Consider the following 23,780-nt stretch of genomic DNA (forward strand, 5'->3'; position numbering starts at 1 on the left):
CACTCGACTGACGTCGCGATCTGCCAGCGCAGGAGATCGTGGCGGTAGTGTTTAGCGCCGCCGCAAAATGTCTAGTTAATTTCGCGAGTGGCGCAAACATCGCCGCGCCCGGGCGTTAGTTGATTTGTGCCCCATTAGCGCCCTCTTAAGGCGCTAACGGGAGGCGCAAACAACTGAATTTTTCCCCTCTATCTCTTGCCATAAAACCCAGTATTCCATGAGCTTTCTTTGTAGGCTTCCGATGCTGCTTTTAATGTTGAGCCTGAACCCCCAAATCCCTCTGCTGTTCTACATCACCTACCTTTCCCCCATTTAAAGTATAATTTAATTTAATTTTTTGACTGAAATGTCAAACCCCTTATTTACTGCCTAGATCTTTGGCCTCCTTTTTCGCTCCCATCCTGCCCAGGAGGATGAAAACCGCTGAATTATGCAAATTAGACACAATTCAGCATGATGCCAAAAGAAGTAGCTTATTTCAAACATCCTTTTCTAAATAGCCAGGAACTTTGTGCCATTGTTATCATCTGGGATTTCTCCCTTCAGCACTAGGTTACATATTAAAATAAGCTTACTAGCCTGGAGTTTCCACTATGGCGCAATAGGCAAAATGCAGCAGACATGCGCTAGTTTTGCTGAGCTGACATTGTGCCCAGGTTTCCATGCAAACTCATTACCATAAGCCCGAAATCTCGCAGGAATCAACGCAGTCCAGCAGCGTATGGAGTAATAAGAGGAATGGGGTTGCCAGTAAATGAGCCATTCTTCAATTTTTTTAACTAATTGATGATTTCTGCAGCAGGAGGGCAGACCCGTGGCTTCAATTGACTGCTGGTCCGGTGATTAACGTGACCGAGGGTGCCTGTGTGTCTGAAAATCTAAACGCAATTGGCGGAAACTTGCCTTTCCGACCTGGGGGTGTGGCTGGTATTGTGGACGGGAACTGGTTTGGACGAAGACTTCGTTAAATGAGCTTGAAAGGTTGCGGATAATTGGGCGTAATGTAGTTATGGGTACAACTCGTGCTTAAAATTCCATAATAAAAACAGAAAATGCTGGAGATACTCAGCCGGTCAGGCAGCATCTGTGAAGAGAGAAACAGTTAACGTTTCAGGCCAATGACCTTTTGTCAGAACCGCTTAAAATTCCATGATCTTTTGCGCTATTTGATACGATTCTGGCCAGATGAAGCTGTTATTTATTGGGCGGGCATTATATGGAACCTCCAGGCATGTTCTTAAACCCATATTGAGTGGACGATGGCTAGATGTGTGGAATCACTAGATGATGTGGTTTCTGGCTTTTTGTTAACTTTACAAAATTGAAAAACGCTTCTCTTGAAGAAATACACGTAGTTCAGGTTGGGTTTCACTACCTATACTCATTCAGGCATTGTGCTCAGTCACTGATTAGGTACTATAGTTCCTGTTGAAGTACTTCCCCACAGCCACTTGGCAAAGCGTCCGATTTCTCAGGTTCCAGGTGTTGGGCACAAGCTTTATGTACTGCCTTTGGGTCTAATGTCTGTCCTTAAAAAATTTTGCCTGTTAAAGATAAAACTCCTCCACTTGAGGGAAGTGTATATTTGCCCATAATGACATGATTTAGCACCAAGAGCATACTCCTAGGAACGTGTTCTGTTTCTGGTTCCTGGTCAGTTTCAGTGTCTGACGATGGAACCCTCCCAGGGGAGAACCATTAAAGTTTCCAGACTGTCTGACTAGTTCTGTGCCACTTACTGGATATAAAATTGTCCTCGACAGGCCACAGCATGATGACCAACGCCTACCTGAGAATCTCTAGAGGCTGGCAACAGCAATCTTTGTATCCAATGCTAAGCTGCTTCTGAGACCCTTACAATTAAACAAATGGATCATTACCCAATCCTATTCTACAATTTAACTCCGCTGTATACTTGGATACTGGATTTGTAAAATCTCACTGGTAAAAGGACATAGTAAATATAAATTGCTGCTATTTTCCTTGATCCTCACAGTGGTATCTTCTCTGGCTACTACATTAAAATAATTACCATGGGTATATGAAGAGTAACTAATAAGAGAGGAATACATTGCTTTAGTAGTACTTCGTCAAATGTATTCCAGCACATACAATTATTTCTGACCTCGCTGTATCTGACCTTGGGCTGATGAGATTAGTTTCCCAAACTGGAGATTCCTGGTTTGTGCTGCAGTTGCATTTATGTTGTATCAAGTCAGTGTAAAAGAAAAATATGTAAACTGATTCAAAATGTTCAGCCATTTTGATTAGTTTGTTTCTGTTTTTAAAATGATTGGAATTAACGCAATGCTGTTTTACTCTTTTCTTCAGAAGAACTGGGGATGAAATTGTGTGCTTGCTTTTGTGAGGGAGTCGAGGTGTAAATGAAGGCAATAAGTGTGGTGAATTAGGACGAGAATCTCTTAAGGGTCAGTAGTCTTTTTTTTCTATTTTTTTCTTGCTTTACTAATCTGAATACTGAAGCTGATAAATTGATTTCACAGTTTAATGTTAGAATGTATTAAATACTTCTATTAACTAGTTTCAGTGATGAAAATTGTTATATGAAAGCTGATCAACTTAAAACTGGAACTTAAACTGCCTAAATTCTAACTGAAAATCAAGTTATCAGTCATTATTTGGCAAAAGGCCCGTTTTGGTTCTTGTTACGGAATAGTAGATGCCACTGTAGCGGTTCGTGTAGATCGCCACTAAATAAGAGAGTTTGACTTCGAACTATTAACAAGTTGTTTATTTACAGGAACAGACTAATTACATCAGGTAAGATGGCTGACTGTAGGAGCACCGTGGTATAGGTCTTGTCCCAGCGGGGACTCCACGGGGACTGAGTTCGCAGTCCTGTGGAGAGTGTGATGACGTCATCGCGTTTGTATTGTGATGTCATCACGTTGTTCGCGTTTCCCGTGCTTAGGGCGTCACGTGATGCGCGTCGCTGCGTCGCTGGCCGTTGAGGCCGAGGTTGCGAGGCCAGGCGGTGCCGGTGCTTGCCGCGGGAGCGGAAGATTGCGTCGCTCCCGTCGGCTGGCCGTTGAGGCCGAAGGCGCTAGGCCGGGCTGTGCCGGCGGCCGTCCTAGAAGGCCGAGTCGGGCTGGCGGCCGCCGCACGTACGTCACGTCATGGCGCTAGGGCGCGTCTTAAAGGGGCAATGGCCCCAACAGGTAAGTTAAAAGGGCAACGGCCCCAAAAGGTAAGTTAAACATACAGTAAGTTAAGTTAAAGGGAATTATGTGTCTTTATGTAAGGTACAACCGGTGGTACCGCCACATGGGCCCCCCCCAGAATTCGCTTTAACGAAAGTCCAAGGATGAGATGGTCTGACGCTGGTGGTCTCGGTGGTCGTGCTGTCTCGGCTTGGCGAGCGAGTTCCGAAGATGCTGCTCGTGAGGAGATCCGTACGCGCGTCGTGGCGAATAAAGTGTATCCGTCAGGCGAAGGACCGTGGAGATGTGCGAAACAGCAGGCCTCGTCAGAGTGACGGGCAGGTTGGGCGGACGCGGGCGATGACTCTGTTGATGTTGGAACAAGTCCTTGTTATAACGAACTCTGCAGGAATGCCAAACGAACGTTCCAGAAGGACTTGACAGGCGAGGTGAGTGAACTCGCCGACAGGTGAGCGAAACCTTCAGAAGGCTGGAACACGCAGAACGGTGCGTACCATAGTGCTACGACGTTAACACAACAGAGGGTGAAGAGTTACTGCATTAACCTGTGATTGGTGAGGCTAGCAACTTTCACGTGGCTGATCGCGGCCGCAGGATGCCCGTTGGACCCGTCCTCGATGTGTGCAGCTTCAGTAGAGGTTTGCGTTTGTTAAAGGGAAAACTGGAGAAAGGGCGGCAACGGTCCAGGTTGTTGTTGCTTTCAGGAGGGGTTAACTCTGCCTGGAGGGCGGCAACACTTGTAACTGTTGTAGATTTAGGAGAACACAGCCGGGAGGGCGGCACGCCTTTTGTTCACGCCGAATTGTGTAGTAGGTAACGCAACCAGCAGGCTGAAGGGCTGGTGCGTCGTCGGCGGAGAAGGAGTCGTCATTTTTCACGAGTCCTCGTGGTTCGCGAGGGATGGGTCCTCGTGTTTTGCGGGGGTGAGTCCTCGTGGTATCCCCGCAGGGCGCGCTCCGATTTTGTGGGCCCGAACATGCTGTATCTGCGCTTGGAGAGATTTATACTTGCTGTTGCTGTGGACGTAGAGGCGGACGATCCGTGTGGCGGTAGGAAAGACGAGTACGGGGACCGTGAGCAAGTGCGTGGTCGGTGCCGCATCGATGTTCTCGTCGAACGGGGCTTTTACCGGTATAAAGCACGAGGGAGACTGTGGCTCCCTGGATTGTGGTAGCGACAGCAAAACGGCTGGTGCTTCCATGGCGTGCTTCTTTTGTGAAAATTGTTCACAAAAAAACGAACGGGGTCTGGTTGAGTTTTGTCCATGTCAAATGGGATCTGCTCCAGACTGCGCCTACCTTGCGAATACATTCGCAAAGACGGGGTCGCCTTTGGAGGAATCGGTGTTAGGCGGTTGCTGTTCCATGGTTGCTCGTCGGTTGTGCGTTGGTCGTCTTGTGGGAAGATGAGGTTCAGGCGCGCGTTGCTACCGTGAAAATCGTTCACGGATACGGGTTCACCAATTGTAGCGTTGTAATTGATGAGCTCCCGTACTCACTGTGGTAAACCACTTTTATCGTTCACTATCGTTACACTATAGTTATCACTGTTATATCGTTACTCTATGGTTATCACTGTTCACACTGTTGTATCACTATACGAGGTCGCCTCTTGTCACGCTGCTATACCTGGGCTGACCACTGCTGACTCCGCCCATGACTCCACCTACCTGCCCAGGTATAAAGGTAGTCGACTGGCTGGCATTCCTCCTTGTTGTATCCGATCACCCACGAGGGTGGGCTCTGTTATTTAGCCAATAAAAACCTATAGTTACTTTCTTAACTCGTCGCTTTTCATTGGATGAATTGATAGGTATATCACTCACGTCATTGGGTCACCAATGTAGCGGTTCGTGCAGATCGCCACTAAATAAGATAGTTTGTCTTCGACGAACTATTAACAAGTTGTTTATTTACAGGAACAGACTAATTACATAAGGTAAGATGGCTGACTAGGAGCACCGTGGTATAGGTCTTGTCCCAGCGGGGACCCCACGAGGACTGAGTTCGCAGTCCTGTGGAGAGCGTGATGACGTCATCGCGTTTGTATTGTGTTGTCATCACGTTGTTCGCGTTTCCCGCGCTTAGGGCATCACGTGATTTGCGTCGCTGGCCGTTGAGGCCGAGGTTGCGAGGCCGGGCTGTGCCGGTGCTTGTCGCGGGAGCGGAAGATCGCGTCGCTCCCGTCGGCTGGCTGTTGAGGCCGAAGATGCTGTGCCGGCGGCCGTCCTTGAAGACCGAGTTGGGCCGGCGGCAGCCGCACGCACGTCACGTCGTACGTGACGTCAGCGTGCTAGGGCGCGTCTTAAAGGGGCAATGGCCCCAACAGGTAAGTTAAAAGGGCAACGGCCCCAAAAGGTAAGTTAAACATACAGTAAGGTAAGTTAAAGGGAATTATGTGTCTTTATGTAAGGTACAACTGGTGGTACCGCCACACCACATTAATTTTGGTTTACTTTGCTAAATTTTGAGTTTAAAAAAAAAAGTATTTCTACCATGTATCTTCTCTTCTCTCCCTCCTAACACTGCTTCCTTTATATTGGATCTCGTTTACAGATTACCCATAATTGTCCTTTTCACAAACGTACAAAGACCATTGTTTTGCTTACAAGCCTTTCAAAAGATTTTTGTAAATGAATAAAAATTAGGTAGTTGCTTTTCTTGCAGATGTAGAATGATTGAAAGTATATATTGGAAAAGATTTAAAATTAAATCACAGGGACAGACTATCTGCCTCCATCATCCTGTGTATTTTTGATTATATAAATTATATTACAGTTTCTTATAGTTATTGCTTTAAGTGGACCACTGAATCAGTTAATGAGTGGCTAAAAGCTGCCTGCTGTGCATTAATAAGATGGCACCTGTGTCCTTATTAATATGGCATTGCATTAATTCCTATGGGATGATTGGTTACATGAAAGAATCCATTTTTTCAGACTTTTTTTTGATCCCAAACTTAGTGATGCAGCAACAAAGCAAATTAATTAACGTTTTAATCCGTCAATTACTGCCATTTATGTTGCACGTGGAATAATCCTGCAGTCATTTTCTTGTAACAAGGTTATATTGCTAGTGCTGATATAGTAAATGATAATTTACGTAAAGTGTTATAAAATCTGAGTTTAACCTCGATTTAGGGTAGTACAGTAGGCTGGTCATGGACCAACGGTCAGGTTTGATCCCACATTGTCTGCGATCACAGCTGCACAACTGGAGGGAGGTGCTGAGTGGAGCCCAGGTCTCCAGATGAGGGAGGTAAATAGAATGAGACTAGCTGCTACTGTGTGCCATCTGCTGCCATGCTGAGGTGCCATGAGAGATGGCTGCCTACCCTGCTCTTCAGGTTTTAGGATGTACATGGCCTTGGGAGGTTCCAGTAAGGAAGGAAAATTAGAGGAAAGAGAGGGTTACTTACTTTCAGAAGTATATTACTTAGGCAGGTAACTTTACTTTGCAACTAGTCCTTGTTTTGCATGACCTGGAATGATTCCTGCTGACACTGTGCAGAAACTAGTGCGTGATAGGGGAAGTTTATTCATGACGATTCACTTGAAACTAATTACCAGTTTTGTAATCATTTCAAATGTGTGATTATTGAGGATTCTGTAACAAATTTTGCTATGTAACAAATATAACGTTCTGGTCATAATTCTAATTAAATCTATATATTTTAAAAATCTATGTATCGGAAAATGGCAGCTATTTAAAAATTTGGTTACAGGACCTGCTTCCACAGCATAAGGCGATCCCCGAAATGAAAAAAAGCATTAAAAAAAAAAATTAAATGATGTCCAAGAACATTAAACACTTTAATGAGAAGCAATCCTAGTGTATGTTAAAACTGCAGGTTTAAAAAAAAAAAAAATAACGTTTACATTTCATAACTTTCTGCACAGTGCACAGTATTTGTTTAGAAGTGGGAATTATGAGTAATGAATTGGATTCCCACGATAAAAGCGAAGTCTATGGCCCCGATTTTCTGGCCGCCGTCGGGCGGCTTTTCATGCGGCCGGGGGCCGAAAATCGGCGAAAAAGCGGGTCGGGACCCCCTCCGCCTGATTCCCCGCCCTGTCCGACTTTCGGACTGCCATTTCCCCGCACCCCGCTTCAGTCCTGGCCGCCGCTGGCGTGACTGCTCGTCGGAGCACTAATCACCAATGATCTCCTTGTTAAGGAAGATTTTCCAGGGCCGTTGCGACTTTGGGGCTTTCCCCACATGAAACCCGCCTGCGGGGAACCCTGCTGCTGAGAGCTGGCGTGAAAACAGCTGGCTTGCTTGCTTGCAGCAGCAGGTCGCCGAGGGCTGAAGAGATTTAAATAGGCAGCATTTGCAGGCTGCAGGACCTTGTTGATCAAGGCTTGGGGGAACTTTTTGAAGCCTTGGGAGCAGCTGCAGAAAGTTGGAGCCTCACACACTTCTCCAGTGTGAGCTCCTGGGAAGCCCCTCTCACCACCCTAACTCAGCGCCCCCTCAACGGAGACATCTGCCAGAAGCATGGGAGGCCTTTGGGACGTTCCCTTCCTGGCATTAGAGGATCTCCAACAGCAGAGGCGGCAGCAGCAGAACCAGGAACAGCAGGATGAGCACCAGGAGCACCAGGCTGCTGCTCACTCACCTGAAGCTGCACAGGCCAGAAGGGGCCAGTGCTTGGAAGTAGCTTGAGAGCACCTTGCTGTGCTTCAGGGGGCCAGTGGGACCTGTTTCTGCACTGGCAGTCCTACTCCGAGGGACTTCCATGAAGATCTGGTTTCTCTGTTCAACAGATGGCCAACGCTCCTCAAGAGATGTCATTCTCTTATGAGCACTCACCATGTTTTCCGTACCCTGGCGGAGTTATCTCCTGCATGGAGGTTGCCAGCCTTTCCATGGTGATGTGTTCATGCGCCAATGACTCCACAAAGGCTCTGCTCATGGTCGCTATGGACTCCTCCATTTGCTCAGCACTCGCAGCGACCCTGGAGACAAAACCTGCCAGAGACTCCTGCATCTGTGCATGGAGATCCGTCACCTCTTCTCTTGCGGATGAACCCAGAGGCAGAGGTTCGTCATGCAGCACAGCTGAGCTGAACTGGCAGAGCCCTGTGCCCTCCGATGAGGACTCTCCACTGCTGTCCCTGTCTCCAGAATCTGCTGAGGCTCACTTGTGAGCTGTGAAACACCAGGTGAGAACACTACTCTATGTCCCGAGTGTCTGCGCTGGTGCTGGGTGCGCTTACTTCTGCTGACGCTGCGCCCTCAGGGGTTGGAGCTTCATCTGAGGAGTCTGGCTGCACAGCCTCTTCCTCCTCCACAGTGAGGACGGGGGCTCTGGATGGTACTGTGGGGGAGTAAAGGAAGGAGATAGAGATGTAATGCCAAGGTTCTTCTGGTGACTCCCAGCGAGTTGGCATCTGCTGACACCTGCATCCATGCAGCATTGGTCTCAGTGGGAAGGGGCCTCTTCCTCCCTGACCTAGGGAAGAGGACCTCCCTGTGGGCCCTAACCCCATCCAATAATGCCTGCAGTGAAGCCTCGTCGAATTTGGAGGCAGCTCGGCCTCTGCCGCTGGCAGCAGCTGGTGCAGGCTCCTCTGCCATTGTGCAAGAGTGGTTGAGAAGCCTGCAGAGGTGGAGAAGCTTGCTGGACACTTTGAAAGCACCACGAATGATGACATCATAGTGTGGGGATTTCTGACTTGAATTGGACAATTAGCAAGGCTTCCCACATGCTGGGAATTAATTGGCCACTTGAGGGAAAATTGCGTGGAGCTGGCTGACACTTTTTTATGTGTGTCAGAAACCCCACATTCGGGGAAATCCAACCATTCCCCACACAAGCCGAAAATCGGGGCCTATATGTATTCTGCATAAAGACTGCAGTAATGAAGTAATTTAAATGAACGAAAAACGATCTGTTTTCTGATTGGCGGACCAGGCCCACGTGATCCCACATACGCCTCTGCACAGGCTGCGTCCCTAGAATCTGTGGGCCATTACACTGCCCTCCAGCACGCAGCGTCAGAGCACAAGTTTACGAAGGAGGGCCCCCATCAGCTAGGTGTGTATCATTTTCGCCGGTCGGCAGGTACTCCGGGGGTACGCCGCCAACCATTTTTGGCCCATGATCTTGTATTGGTGCTGTTTCATGTCTTTGCGGTAGCTTGTTATGACAAAGTGCACCCTCTATTGGTGTACCTTTATAAGAGTGCAGTGCAGTTTAGCAGGGACTAGCTGCTGAAGTACTAGATGCTTTTTTGAACATTCATTGTAAGAATTGCAAGTGGAGAGTATTAAATGTGCATTGGATATGAAGCACAGACTATGATGTGGCTGTGATAAATAAATTGCACCTTGTCATGTGACTATCATGCGTGCTTTAGGCAAATGGGGAATCAAATTATTGTGAATGTAACAAATCAGAACTCAGTTACTGTGAACACAAAGGAAAATCAATCAATTAAAAAAAAAAAAATAGTAACTGATCCAATTGCTCAAAAAATCCATCTCTTAATGTGCCACTTTTGTTTTCAGCAAGCTTATTTTCAAGATTAGGCATTTTTTAAGTAGCCTACTGAGTACAAAGAAAATCAGCTTACAATAACTGGAATAAATTTTGACTACAAAATAGTGTTTTTCCTGAGTGCTTTTATTAACAAATTTGGTTATAACCCTGCAGCTATGTATTTGTTATTTTGGGGGAGAAATTGTTCTGTTGATTACAGTCTGCACATGTACAATGGGCGCACTTAAGTATTTGTTCTGGCCGTTCTGACGATATTCACTGAGGCATGCATACACAATTGAACCATTGATGCAAATGGTGAATAGTCCTCACTATCTGCTTCAGTAGTTTCAGGGATCCTAGGATATAGCAGCACAAGGGAAGTGTGCAGAGGCACTATGAGTGAATTTCTGGGATCTGACAGCAATAGGGGGAGGAGTCCCGGAGTTGGAACACTGGGAAATGGGGTTCAGAATCTGGCAAAGTCTCGCAGGACTGGAGGGTTGGCATGAGGTCTGGAGGAAGAAATGGCAGCAGTGGGATGAAAGAGGGGTTCTAGGATCTGGCAACATACCGTGTGGGTAACGTCCATCAAGGTCTCTGCAATCCCTAGTTGTCCTCCCTTATTTCGTACTCTTGCTGCTCTACCATTCAAACTGAACGTGAGCTTTACAGCTGCCATCCTTTTTCCCGATCAGCATTATCAATCTCTCCACGGCCCTGTGCTTTTGCTCCCCCCCCCCCTCCAAATGTTTCATCTACCCAACCTTCGTCTCTCTCCATCTCACCACCCCCCCCCACCACCCCCGAATCACCTGTTGTATATCTAACTTCACGCTTGCATAACAGACTTCAGTGTGACCTCAATCTGCTCTGAAAATTTCAATATTGTGCTCAAGTCTCTCTGGAGTGGGATTTGAACCCACAACCATCTGACTCAGGTGAGAGTTCTACCACTGCCGAAATCTGGAAAAGTGTTAGTAAAGCGCCAGGAATGTGGCCCCTCCCAGCGCTGTGAAACCCCAGGACCACACCCTCTGTGCTGCTATACCGTAGAACCTTCACCACCGTACTCACGAGCCCCAGGAGTGTCCGCCAATGCTATAAAATCCTGTGACCACCTCCATGCTGTTGCATCTCTCAATCTCCTTCGTCACTGTCCCCAAACTTGTGCTGCTAAATTTCAAGGGATACCCTCCAGAATAGTGCATTGTGTGGTATAACACCCCCTGTTTTTGTACCTGATTTACTATGAGCAATGCCATGGGAGATCCTGCGAGTCATTGCTAAGATCACGGATTTACACCGGAGGACGGAATGAGATCGTGTCATTGCAGCAATCAGGCATGGGGGATTAAATGTAGCAGGAGTGGAGGACTCGGCATTCAGGGCAAGGTATTACGACACGGGCTGGATTTCGAAGCGCTACGGTGGGAACAATATTGCCAATTTTGGAGGCCAAGCTTGGAGGACTCTTTATTGGGGAGAAGTAAAATGAATGTTCCTATTTTTACAGTTGGCCTGAGAATTGCTCTTGAATAATTCTTGAAAAATGCAAAATATTTATTTAGAAACCACAGATTTAAAAAAATCCTCACATAAAATGTCTAAATGAATTGTTGAGGTGATTTAGAAACTTCTTGAGCTTGAGGTTGCACTTTGATATATAACTGAACAAGTTATTTGTCAAGAACCACACCTTTGTTTGGGACTGAGACAGCAATTTTGTTTCTATTTTTTTTTTAAATTGCCTATTGAAGGTTTGTGTATGTGGAAATGAGTTCAACTTACACAGGTACAAATTACTTTGGAACTTAAAATACAGAACTGCTCAAGTCACTGAACCTCGGTTCAGTCAGAGCTCTGAAAACTTTCCTGATTGAGCTCTCGTGGTAATTCTGGTATGCAGGGTCATACAACAGCCCAGTCATACAGTATTCCCTGAGGACTGAGACACATTATGGCAGGCTGTCTGGGGTAATCATTTGAAGCGGGTGATGGAAAACCACTTTGGTTGGTCTGCATTTTTCCCTCTCTCTCTCTTCCCGTTTCCACCAATGGAAAAAGTTGAACACATTGGGGTGTAACTAATGAAAATACACTCAGTGTAGAAAACATTTCCAGCATTTAACGGTTGAGCAGTGTGCAATATATTACTCACAAGGCCAGCAGCAAGACACTTTGAATCACTTCTGTCAGAGCTTGGGAGTTGAATCCCAGCATTTGAAAAACAAGGATTCGCAGGTGGGGTAAGATCTGCTGTCTGACTATTATCAATATTTCAAAAGGAGTATTTTATTCTTCGTACAGTTGTGTTGTAGAGCAAGAACCTATCTTGTCAAATGTGTACAATTTAGAAAAAAACTATCCCCTGTTAATCTAAGATTATGTACATGGGGTCAGTTAAGTTTCAAAAATTTGTTTGCATAGCTTCAGGTCATAGAGTCATAGGCCTAGAAATTCGGTGGGCTGCGCCACCAGTTAGCGCCTAAAGAGGGCACTCAGTGGCTTTAGCGCCACTGGCCATGCCTCCCGCGATATTTAGCTGGGGCGCTAATGGCGGCGTTAGCCTGTTGCGCTGCGCCGCCACCGATGACGTCATCGGTGTGCGCAGCGCCCCGCTACCACCCCGATCTCAATATTCGGCAGCGCCCGCTTCTGTAGTGCCGTTCGCAAATCGCGCCCAGTTCACGGGGCCTTCCTGTGGCGGCAGTGGCGCAAATTAAGGTGGAGGTGCGGAGCGGCCGTTTTTTTCGGCGGCCGCCTGCCAGCACCTCCGTCCCCGGCCTCCTGATCTCCCCCCACGGCATTGCTGGCTGTTTTCCGAGAGCCCGGCACTTCTCGGTGCCGGGCTCTTTTGCCGGCACTCGCGATCTCCAATCACGCTGGTGCAGGCCCCTCCCCCTTAAGAATGGGAGGAAGGCCTGCAGTACCGCAGCACGCCGTGCCGCAGCGTGTGGCGCTGCGGTAAGTTGCGCTGCGATATTCAGTTTCAGTGCCCTAAGAGGGACGTGGAGCGCCTGAGCCTCGCCCCGTGTCCCTCTTGGGGCGTTCAAACTGAATTTCCGTCGGTCGCAACTGCTCCGATCGCTGCGCTAATTCCGGCGCCCAGGCGAGCTTGGTGCCCCGTTTGCGGCCCCACCGAATTTCTCCCCCGTAGAGTTATACAGCACAGAAAGAGGCCCTTCGGCCCATCGTGTCTGCGCTGGTCATCAAGCCCTATCTATTTTAATCCCATTTTCCAGCACTTGGTCCGTAACCTTGTATGCTATGGCGTTTCAAGTGTTCATCTAAATGCTTCTTGAATGTTGTGAGGGTTCCTGTCTCTACCACCCTTTCAGGCAGTGAGTTTCAGATTCCAACCACCCTCTGGGTGAAAAAGTTTTTCCTCAAATCCCCTCTAAACCTCCTGCCCCTTACCTTGAAACTATGCCCCCTGGTTATTGACCCCTCTACAAAGGGGAAAAGTTCCTTTCTATCCACCCTATCTATGCCCCTCATAATTTTGTACACCTCAATCCGGTCCCCCCTCAGCCTTCTCTGCTCTAAGGAAAACAACCCCAGCCTGTCATAATAATCATAATCAACTTTATTGTCATTGTTAGTGCACAAGTGCAGTACAACGAAATGTAGGCTTGCGGCTCCCGAGAGTGTGCATTTAGATTAAGACATTTAAACATTCAACATTCATTTGGCTTGTAATACATTAACATAAACATAACCATAATAAAGTGCATTGGCAGATGTGCAGGCTTTAGAGTTTATTTGTGGAGTTCAGTAGGATGACAGCCCTGGGAAAGAAGCTGTTCCTAAATCTGGTCGTTCGGGTGCGAATGCATCTGTGGTGTCTCCCAGATGGCAGGAGGGCGAACAGACTGTGGCTGGGGTGGGTAGGGTCTTTGATGATGGTCCGTGACCTCCGTAAACAGCGTTTCTGGTATATGTGCTCCATGGTCGGTAGCCGGGTGCTGGTAACGCGTTGGGCAGTTTTGACTACCCGCTGCAGGGCTTTCCGTTCATAGTAGCTACAGCTGCCATACCATACTGTGATACAGTTCGTCAGGATGCTCTCTATTGTGCAGCGGTAAAAGTTAGAGAGGATCAGGGGTGACAGGTTACATCCCTTCAGCCTCTCTTCATAGCTGAAGCGCTCCAGCCCAGGTAACATCCTGGTGAATCTCCTCTCCACCCTCTCCAATGCAATCACACCCTTCCTATACTGTGGCGATCAGAACTGCACACAGTATTCCAGCTGTGGCCTAACTAGAGCTTTGTACAGCTCCATCATAACCGCCCTACTCTTATATTCTATGCATATATCTGGTGATGGATAATGTGGCATTTTTCATTGTTCTGTGTTCTCCATATACTGTAAAAGGTATAGCTATGTGCTGAGTACACATGTAAAAAGGAGATTGCTACCAATAGGCAATGTCCCCATGTAGTCCCCATTTCTGTGTCGTATAACGCCACATGACCGGTACCAGTTTGTTTTTCTGCTGTAAGACCTTCAGGTATCTTGTAGATCTCAAAAATATGGGGCGGGGGGGGGGGGGAGAGGGGAGAAACTCTGCCCTCTACCAGATCTCTAACCAATTCCTAAAGCAGGAGTATTTCAAAGTGGTCACACTACCACCCGTTATTCAGGTAGGTGACTGGTTAGCTGTCATAGACCTAAAGGATGTATACTTCTGTACTGTCATATAGGAATACCACTGAAAGTTTCTTGGATTCAGTATCAAGGTACACAATTATTATAATACTCACCTCTGGCACCCACTCACACACCCAAGGTTTTCGGAAGGTGCCTGTCAGTTGCAGCACATCTCGGGATGCAGCATTTCCTTGTATATCTGTACTTCTACACTTGGCTCTCATTCTGTGATCTGTCGGCTCTGTGGTGCAGTGAATACTCAATACAGTCAAATTGCTGGGTTTCATAGCCAATTATGAGATTCTACCTATAACCCAGACAGGAGCTAATTTTGGGGCATTGGTCAGAAAACAAAATAGATTTTTTTTCCTGCAGCAACCTGTAGAGCTATCTTTTTCCCACTGGAAAGGATGGTCTTAGATTTTGGCCTCGCATTGTGTTTACAGGATAATGATGAATTGCAGCTTTTTGCACATTGATGCTGGTAACAGATGTGTTCCTGACAGAAGGGGACACCCCTATCTTCAAAGGTACAAAGTGTATTATCAAGAAGTCCATCTGACACAGCAATCAATGGCATCTAAGGGTCGTATGGCTAGCTTTGGAAATAACCAGATCATAGTTTAGAGACATAAGAACATAAGAAACAGGAGCAGGAGTAGGCCATACGGCCCCTCTAACCTGCACCACCATTCAGTAATATCATGGCTGATCTTCAACCTCAACTGCACTTTCCCGCTCGATCCCCATAGCGTTTGAGTTTGAGTCTAAAAATCTATCGATCTCCGCCTTGAATATACTCACCGACTTGAGCATCCACAGCCCTCTGGGGTAGATAATTCCAAAGATTCACAACCCTCTGAGTGAAGAAATTTCTCCTCATCGCAGTCCGAGATGGCCAACTCCTTATCCTGAGACTATGCTCTCTAGTTCTAGATTCTCCAGCCAGGGGAAACAACCTCACAGCTTCTACCCTGTCGAGCCCTCTCAGAATCTTATGTTTCAATGAGATCACTTCTCATTCTTCTAAACTCCAGAAAGTATAGGCCCATCTCTTCTCATAGGACAATCCTCTCATCCCAGGAATCAAGCTAGTGAACCTTTGTTGCACTCCCTTGAAGGCAAATATATCCTTCCTTAGCTACGGAGACCAAAACTGTATACTGGTATACATGTGGTTGGAAACATTATGGTGGTCTATTGCATCAGTGAGCATGGGGGAGATTTGTTCTTGATTCCTTTGTCTAGATTTGATCCTGCAAGTATGCTTTTGCCTGTCAAGAGATTACTCTCTTGGCTCAACATTTATGTGGAATGGACTATAAAATAGATGCTCTTTAATCTCAAAAGTTCACCTCCGGTGTGGGAGATTATCTCGAGGTAATCTGACATTTTCAGGATTTGGGGTCATCTTGGGGGCGGGGGGGGGGGTTTGCTGTTTCCCTCTCTGGGGCAGCCATCAATTCCAATTTCATTTGAGTACGTGGGACATGTCAGCTTGGAGCCCAGATGTGTTCTCCTTTTCCTGGACACACAAGTTTGTGTGCATTACTTCCAGGTAGTTGAAAAGATACAACCAGACAGAACAACACTTATACTGGTAACCCCTCACTGGGCTGGTAAACTCTGGTTCTTGGACATCATAGCAATGAACAGAGACAAAAACCCGCTGCCTTGCAGGCAGGATCTCCCCTCAGTCTGGGATTGGGGTCAATTGTAGCATCTGGACCCAGACACATTCTGGTTGATGGTCTGGTTAGTGAAAGATGACAATTGATAGATTTAGTCCTCGGTGTAGATAGTTTGATCACTTCGCTCCTGCATCTAGCAATAGAGTTTATAAACTCTCAATGGTCCTGTCTCATATGATGTCCTACATATTCTAGATTGTCTCCAGCATTTGTTTCACGTTGGTTTAAAAGCTAATTCTATTTAAAAGCATGATGTTGCTGTAATAAAAACAGAAAATGCTGGAAATACTCAGCACTTGGATCATAGATGATCATCTGTTGGTATCCTGTTTTGTAAACGACTTGGAAATTGTAAGACACTCTCAGGCCCCCAATTTAGTTCTTCATGAGTTAATTTACCCACCATTCCAAACTTTGAATGCGAGTTTGAAAACTGCTCTGTTAACCTTTATCTTTGGCTTGCTGTGTTGGTGAGATGGAAACACATATTGTGGATCATCTGTATGGTATTTTGGCAAGAAGGTCTTTGGACTCACCTGGAGCTTTTACCTTGTTTTATTTGGATCAAAAATTATACATGCAATTGTTTTATCTGCCACCACACAAGTCAGAACTGGAAGGTTGTTTCCACTTAGTAGATGCCCTCAGTCTTAAGTTATGCCCATAGCAATTTAAGAAGTCTTGGCAGTATGTGTTTCCCTTGGTGCAAGGATAGAAGGCCTTCAGTATGGAAGATTGAGGGGTGATCTGCTCAAGGTTTTTAAAATGTTAAGATTCAGTAAGGTAGATACAGAGAAACTATTTCCTCTGTTGGGGGAAATTAAGAATGAGGAGATATAATAAAATTAGCCCTATTCAGGAGCTAAATCGGGATGCACTTTTTCACAAAAAAGGGTAGTAGGAATCTGGAATTCTCTCCCACAAAAGGTTGTGAATGCTGGGACAATTGGAGCTTTCAAGACTTGAGATTGATGGATTTCTGTTAGGTAAGGTATCAAGGGATATGGAACAAATGTGGGCAACTGGTTGAGGTATGGATCAACCGTGATCCAATCGAATGGCGGAGCAGGGTAGAGGGGCTGAATGCCCATTCTGTTCCTATTTTCCTAAGCAAACTGTTGATGAAGAAATGGATAACCAGATGGATGCTGGAGTGCTTCTTGTACTGCTACCATCTTTCAGGGAAGAAGCATGTGTGCTAAGGCTCATACCACCTGTTCCATGGCTGCTTTTTTGGGCATCTCTCAATTGATAGCGCATGCAAGGCTACCACACTGAGCAGGCCTCTCATATTTATTAAACAATACTGCCGAGCTTTAACTTCAACATTTGGCAAAGCTGACAGCTGGTAATCTGGTTCGTAAGCAAAAATCAACCTTCATAATCCTAGTGTGTGCAGAACGTGGAGTGAAGCAAGATTAATTATCTACCTCATAGAATCGTCACTCCCCGAATGATTATCCTGCGCATCGAGTGACCCCACCTGTGTGTCACTGCTGGCCATACACAGCTATAGCTTTTATGTGGGGGGTAGTGGGGAAGAATATTAAGTGGTTAGTTTTAGTTTAACTTCAGGCCAAACTGAAATGGCGTAGGTCCTGTGGTTTTATACAACATGCAAGTCGGGAAAGATATTGAGGTATTTTCATGTGCCTACTCGGCGCTGGGAAATGATCAAGCTAGGCTGCACTCCTGCATATTTGTGAAGAATGAAGAAACCCTATAGGGCAGATAATTATCTTTTAAACAAAAGCAAAATACTTCAGATACTGGAAATCTGAAATAAAATCAGAAAACGCTGGAAACACTCAGCAGGTCAGGCAGCATCTGTGGAGAGAGAAAGCATTAAAGTTTCAATCGCTGACCTTTCATCAGAACTGGGAGATGTTCGAGGTGAACAGCTTTTAAACAAGTTCAGAGCAAGGGGAAAGGGGTCAGGAAAAGAACAAAAGGGAGAGGTCTGTGATATGGTGGAGGGTAGGAGTGGTTACAGGAGAAGTGATGGTGCAAGGCAAAATTAGGTGATGATGAGACAAACGTTTTATTTTCTATAACTTTGTGTTTGGTTATACAGTTCTCACAGTGCATACACATTACTGTCCTATAAAGTCTGTACATTTACTTTCAGTTGAAATACTATGGTATGTCTATAATACCATAAAAATGAGATCTCTTAGATGAATTGCCAGTTAAATGTAACCTTATTTAATTTTTGCTTGTGTTTGGGTCAAGATAGAGTGTTATTGAACACACAAAGGCATTTTGCCTAGGACATTCTGAAGTAGGTAATCGAGCATAAATTGGGGGCAGAAGTTTCAGCAAATTATTTTTTTATCAGCATAAATGAGCAAAGCCAAGTTTTGGTTTTCAGTTGAACAGGAACAGAGGCGATCTCGTACAGGACTGGACCATTAAAAAAAAAAAAAAAAAATCTCTCGTACCTTTCCATCGCTTTCTCTGCCAAAACTATTTCCAGTTCCCTCTTACATTTGTCAGTACTATAAACTTTCACAGCTTCCCTGGAGGGAGTTGATTCCAAAGATTTGCTCCTTCTGTTTAAATTAGTTAAATCTAGATTGCCTGTTTATCTTTCAACCTCAATTTTATATGTTATAGAATGCTTTGTCGACCAAGGAATTCAAACTGACCAAAATAAATACCACCACTGCTTGAACTTCAACCATGTTTTCATTTGTATTAGTTTCTTGCTCCAGTTAGTTGGGTTTGTACAAATAAGACCTGAATATCAAAATTGATGTCAATTAATTTACTCATTCTGGATATGATTTCTTTTAGTTGGAAGAAACACAATTTTTATTCATTTCAAAAATTAATGTCTAGAAGTAGTGATGATTTCTGCGGTGTCAGACTAAATAATCTAAAGAGACTACAATTATTTTAAAATCTATGTTTGCTTCAGCTTCCTCCCCTATTTACCCCAGTTGTATATTATTCCTGAACTGAAAAGTCAAGTCACCTCCTCCCTGTTCTGGCAAAGCTACTCTGTAATTACCTGCTAAGAGCACAAGTGTCGGCCTGGATTGTGCATCCAGTGCGACTTGAACCCACAACATTCTGAAGCGAAAGTGCTACCAACTGAGCCAAGCTGACAAAGTTACGACGAGAGACTTGAGGGTTGGGGTTGTGAGGTGGAAGAAACTAGAGCTGTAGTCGCTGCCAGAGAGTATTAGAAGGATTTAATAAAAGAGCTCAAAATTTTGAAAGTGTTTGAGAGAGTAAATGGTGAAAAATTTCCACCGAATTAGTAACAAGGTGGCATAAATGTTGGCTTAGTACAGAAAGCATAATGGAGGAGGTTAGGGGATATATCTTTGTTCTTCGAGCATAGAATGTATTACCACAAGTGGCTTCTAAATCAGTCCCAACATTTAAGAGGGAATTGGATAAATACTTAAATGGTGCAAAGAAAGCTTATCAAAATGGGATTAGAGTAAATAGCTCTGAGGTGCAACTAGCAAAAGTACGATGGACCAAATGACGTCTTCCTGTGTTGAACTTTCTCTAATTCTGACTGGGAAATGCTCAACATAAAAGCTGGGAAATGCGTTCAACTAAAACATGGGCCTTTATTCCCAGTATCTTAAATAAACTAATTAAAACGTAAGCTGCAGTTCTTGAAAGGGTTTAAAATTTAGATGTATGATATTTACAGAGGCTAAACGAATAGTGAAAACAGTCACATTGAGCTATTACCGTTTGTTCAATGAAAGTAAGCAAATTAATCTATTGTGTAGTGGGCTAGAAGTGATTACCTCTAATTGCACACTTGATAGAAATTAATGAGGGGGAGATGAAAGTAATCTTAGGAATTACTGTTAAAGGAATATTCTGGAGTAAATGTTACAATTCGGTCTGTTTATAAAAAAAAAGTATATAAAGCTCATCAGTGTTTGGCTTCCCAATAGTGTGGCATCTGGTTGAACCACGAAGCCAAAACAGTAGAATATAAGTCAGAGGAGGTCGTGATCAAACGGTACAGTACTCTGGTTAGACCGCACCTTGTGTCCACTTCTGGTCGGCAAGATACTGAAGTCGACATCCAAGTACTGGAGGCAATGCAGAGAAGAGCTAGAAACCTGGCCCCTAGTGTCAAAGGTCTGAGTATTGAAGAAAAATTAGAGAAGCTTTGGCATTTCAGCCTGTAAAAGAGGCAGTAAAGAGGCAAACATATAGTGGGGTATATAAGATAGAAGAGATTGGGAAAGGTAAATCCAGAATATTAAATTGAGGGAGTGACTCAGCTCAAAGTAGTAAAAGCTAAATTTTGTACTGATATTTGGAAAGTCTTGACAGAGTGATCAATATATAGAATAGATTCCCAGATAGAGGAGTGGGGTTGGAAACATTTAAGAAACAATTGGATGCTGTAATGGGAGGGACTTGACATTCTTTTTATATGGGTCAAATGGCCTTCCTCATCCTATCTTGTGAGCTCTCCATTTTTTGTCACGGCCCAGAAAATGACTCTGGTCTGATGCTTCCAGCTAGACCTATAATCAATTAAAAAAAATAATAATAATAATTTCTACTCATTACTTTGTATGAATATTGAATGTTGGGACCTTTGTAGAAGTTTATTCTGGCACTTGGCAATTAACATTAAGAGCATAATTATAGAAATTAAGTGTGTGTTTTTGTGTCTGTCTCCTACACGGTGTCTGTCTCGAGCTTATGTGCTCTTTTGCTGTGTGTGTGTGTCTCTTGCGATGTGTCTGTGCCCCTGTCTCTGATCTATGGATTGGAAAATATCCAGAGTGACAATGGGCTTCATAACTTGAGTGCCTGCCTAGTCATGAGACTATTGGGAGTCCTATCCCGGTGGTCATTAACCACCGCTCATCAAGCAACATGTGGTATCAATCACCATTCCTTGGTACAGTATATCCCTAACCACCTCGTTTAATGCCATGATGCAACAAAGTTATGCCACAAAATGTTAAGCATATGCCTTACATTGTACATCTTAAGAAATGAGAGAACCAGAAGACTAAAAGCTTACAAAATATGGTGGTATAATGTCCGCTCTGCATCAAAGTCTTTTGAATAGTAGTTCAGTGAATCTAGGGTAAACACCGAAAAGGAAAGTAGTTCTATGTTTCAACCAGTACCTCTTAGGGAAAACTGGTAGGAAAAAACGCATGTCATTTTAGTTACACATATCGGTATTAGCAATTGCTTGTAGTCCTGTGTTAATAGCAGTCCTACTTGTATTATTAATATCTTGTTGAGAATGTGTCTGCTGTTTTTATAATAGGCAGCAAATCGGGAACTTGCATAGAAACATAGAAACATAGAAGATAGGAGTAGGCCATTCGGCCCTTCGAGCCTGCTCCGCCATTCAACGAGATCATGGCTGATCATCCAAACCCTCGCACCCGGTCCCTACACCGACAGCCATCCCACCCAAGTCCTATCCCAGTAACCCCGTAACCCCATGTATTTAATCCCCCCTAACACTAAGGGCCAATTTTTTATCATGGCCAATCAACCTAACCCGCACATCTTTGGACTGTGGGAGGAAACCGGAGCACCCGGAGGAAACCCATGCAAACACTGGGAGAATGTGCAAACTCCACACACAGTCACCCGAGGCCGGATTTTAACCTGGGTCCCTGGCGCTGTGAGGCAACAGTGCTAACCACTATACCACTTGATGGAGTAAGCTGGCTGTTAGATTTAAGGAACCCACAGACCAATTTCAGAATGTGTTCAGTAGACATGTGAAGTCCCAAGAAGCACAAGAATTGTTGTCTGGACAAAAGATTTAACAGAAGAATTTGGTATTGCAAGTTTGGGTAGTCAACTGGGAAAACCTGTATTGCAAGTTTTGAGTTTAGTGTGTCAGCTGTGGCTCAATGGGTAGCACACTCGCCTCGGAGTCAGTAGTTTGTGGGTTCAAGTCCCACTCCAGAGACTTGAGCACATAAATCTAGGCTGGCACTCCAGGGCAGTGCTGTACTGTCAGAGGTGCTGTCTTTTGGATGAGACGTTAAACTGAGGCCCCGTCTGCTCTCAGGTGGGCGTAAAAGGTCCCATGGCACTATTTCGATGAGGAGCAGGGGAGTTATCCCCGGTGTCCTGGCCAATATTTATCCCTCGGTCAAAAGCAGATTATCTGGTCATTATCACATTGCTGTTTGTGGGAGCTTGCTGTGCGCAAATTGGCTGCCGCGTTTCCCACATTACAACAGTGACTGCACTCCAAAAGTACTTAATTGGCTGTAAAGCGCTTTGAGATGTCCAGTGGTCGTGAAAGGAGCTATATAAATGTAAGTCTTTTTAAAGTTTGTGTTCTGAAGTTAGCTCAGTGCTGTGCATGGTTCATCTGCAGTTGCTTTTTTTCTGTAAAATTTATAGTGTGGGTAAGCTGTGATTTAAAAAAAAAAAAAACTGAATTAATACTTAAGCAGGAAGACATCAGTTATATTGGAAACCTCTAGAGGATAATTTTCAAAGCCATGAGTAACTAAAAATATGAGCTAAAACTCCATATTCTATCAAAGTAGTGCAGTATGTGACTGAAGTGGGACATTTACCAATTCATTCTGAAGTGTTTGACAGGCTAAATGTAAAAGCATTTTTACTGCATTATTTCATTAGCATCAAGTTTTAGATTTTAGCACAGCTCAAAGCTTATATGTTTATAGAATCATAGAATGGTTACAGCACAAAAGAAAGCTATTCAGCCTGTCGAGCCCATGCCGGCTCTCTTCAAGAGCACTTAGCTAGTCTCGCTCCCCTGCCCTTTCCCCATAGCCCTGCAATTTTTTTTCCTTCAGGTACTTATCCAATTCCCTTTTAAAAGCCACGATTGAATCTGCCTCCACCACCCTTTCAGGCAGTGCATTCCAGATCCTAAACACTCGCTGCATGAAAAAGTTTTTCCCTCATGTCGCCTTTGGTTCTTTTGCCACTCACCTTAAATCTGTGTCCTCTGATTCTCGACCCTTCCGCCAATGGGAACTGTTTCTCTCTATCTACTCTGCCTAGACCCCTCATGTTTTTGAACACCTCTATCAAATCTCCCCTCCTTCTCTGCCCTAAGGAGAACAACCCGAGCTTCTCTAGTCTATCCATGTAACTGAAGTCCCTCATCCCTGGAACAATTCTTGTAAATATTTTCTGCACAATCTCTAAGGCCTTCACATCCTTCCTAAAGTGCGGTGCCCAGAATTGGACACAATACCCCGGTTGAGGCCGAACCAGTGTTTTATAAAGGTTCATAATAACTTCCTTGCTTTTGTACTCTATGCCTCTATTTATAAAGCTCGGATCCCTTATGTTTTTTTAACTGCTTTCTCAACCTGCCCTGCCACCTTCAACGATTTGTACACGTATACCTCCAGGTCTCTCTGTTCATGCACCCCCTTTAGGATTGCACCCTTTAGTTTATATTGCCTCGCCTCGTTCTTTCTACCAAAATGTATTATTTGCACTTTTCTGCGTTAAATTTCATCTGCCACATGTCCACCCATTTCACCAGCCTGTCTGTCCTCTTGAAGTCTATCACTATCCTCCTCACTGTTCACTATACTTCCAAGTTTTGTGTCATCTGCAAATTTTGAAATTGTGCCCATTACACCCAAGTCCAAGTCATTATTATATATCAAGAAAAGCAGGGTTCTTAGTACTGACCCCTGGGGAACACCATTGTATACCTTCCTCCAATCTGAAAAACAACCGTTCACCACTACTCTCTGTTTCCTGTCACTTAGCCAATTTTGAATCCATGCTGCCACTGTCCCTTT

The 23,780-nt window shown here is 44.9% G+C and overlaps 1 protein-coding gene across 2 annotated transcripts in view; it reads left to right on the top strand.

Moving 5' to 3' along the window:
- Nucleotides 1-23,780, top strand: part of LOC147121264 (rho guanine nucleotide exchange factor TIAM2-like) — a 433,746-nt gene that overhangs the window by 146,637 nt on the left and 263,329 nt on the right. For both annotated transcript variants that reach the window (XM_085981489.1, XM_085981486.1), the window contains exon 3: nucleotides 2,332-2,429. The gene's annotated coding sequence lies outside the window, so the exon portion shown is untranslated. The remainder of the gene's footprint in view (nucleotides 1-2,331; nucleotides 2,430-23,780) is intronic.

Source organism: Somniosus microcephalus, chromosome 3, assembly GCF_052327205.1.
Source record: "Somniosus microcephalus isolate GS21.2 chromosome 3, FLI_Smic_1.0, whole genome shotgun sequence".
Classification (NCBI taxonomy): Eukaryota; Metazoa; Chordata; class Chondrichthyes; order Squaliformes; family Somniosidae; genus Somniosus; species Somniosus microcephalus.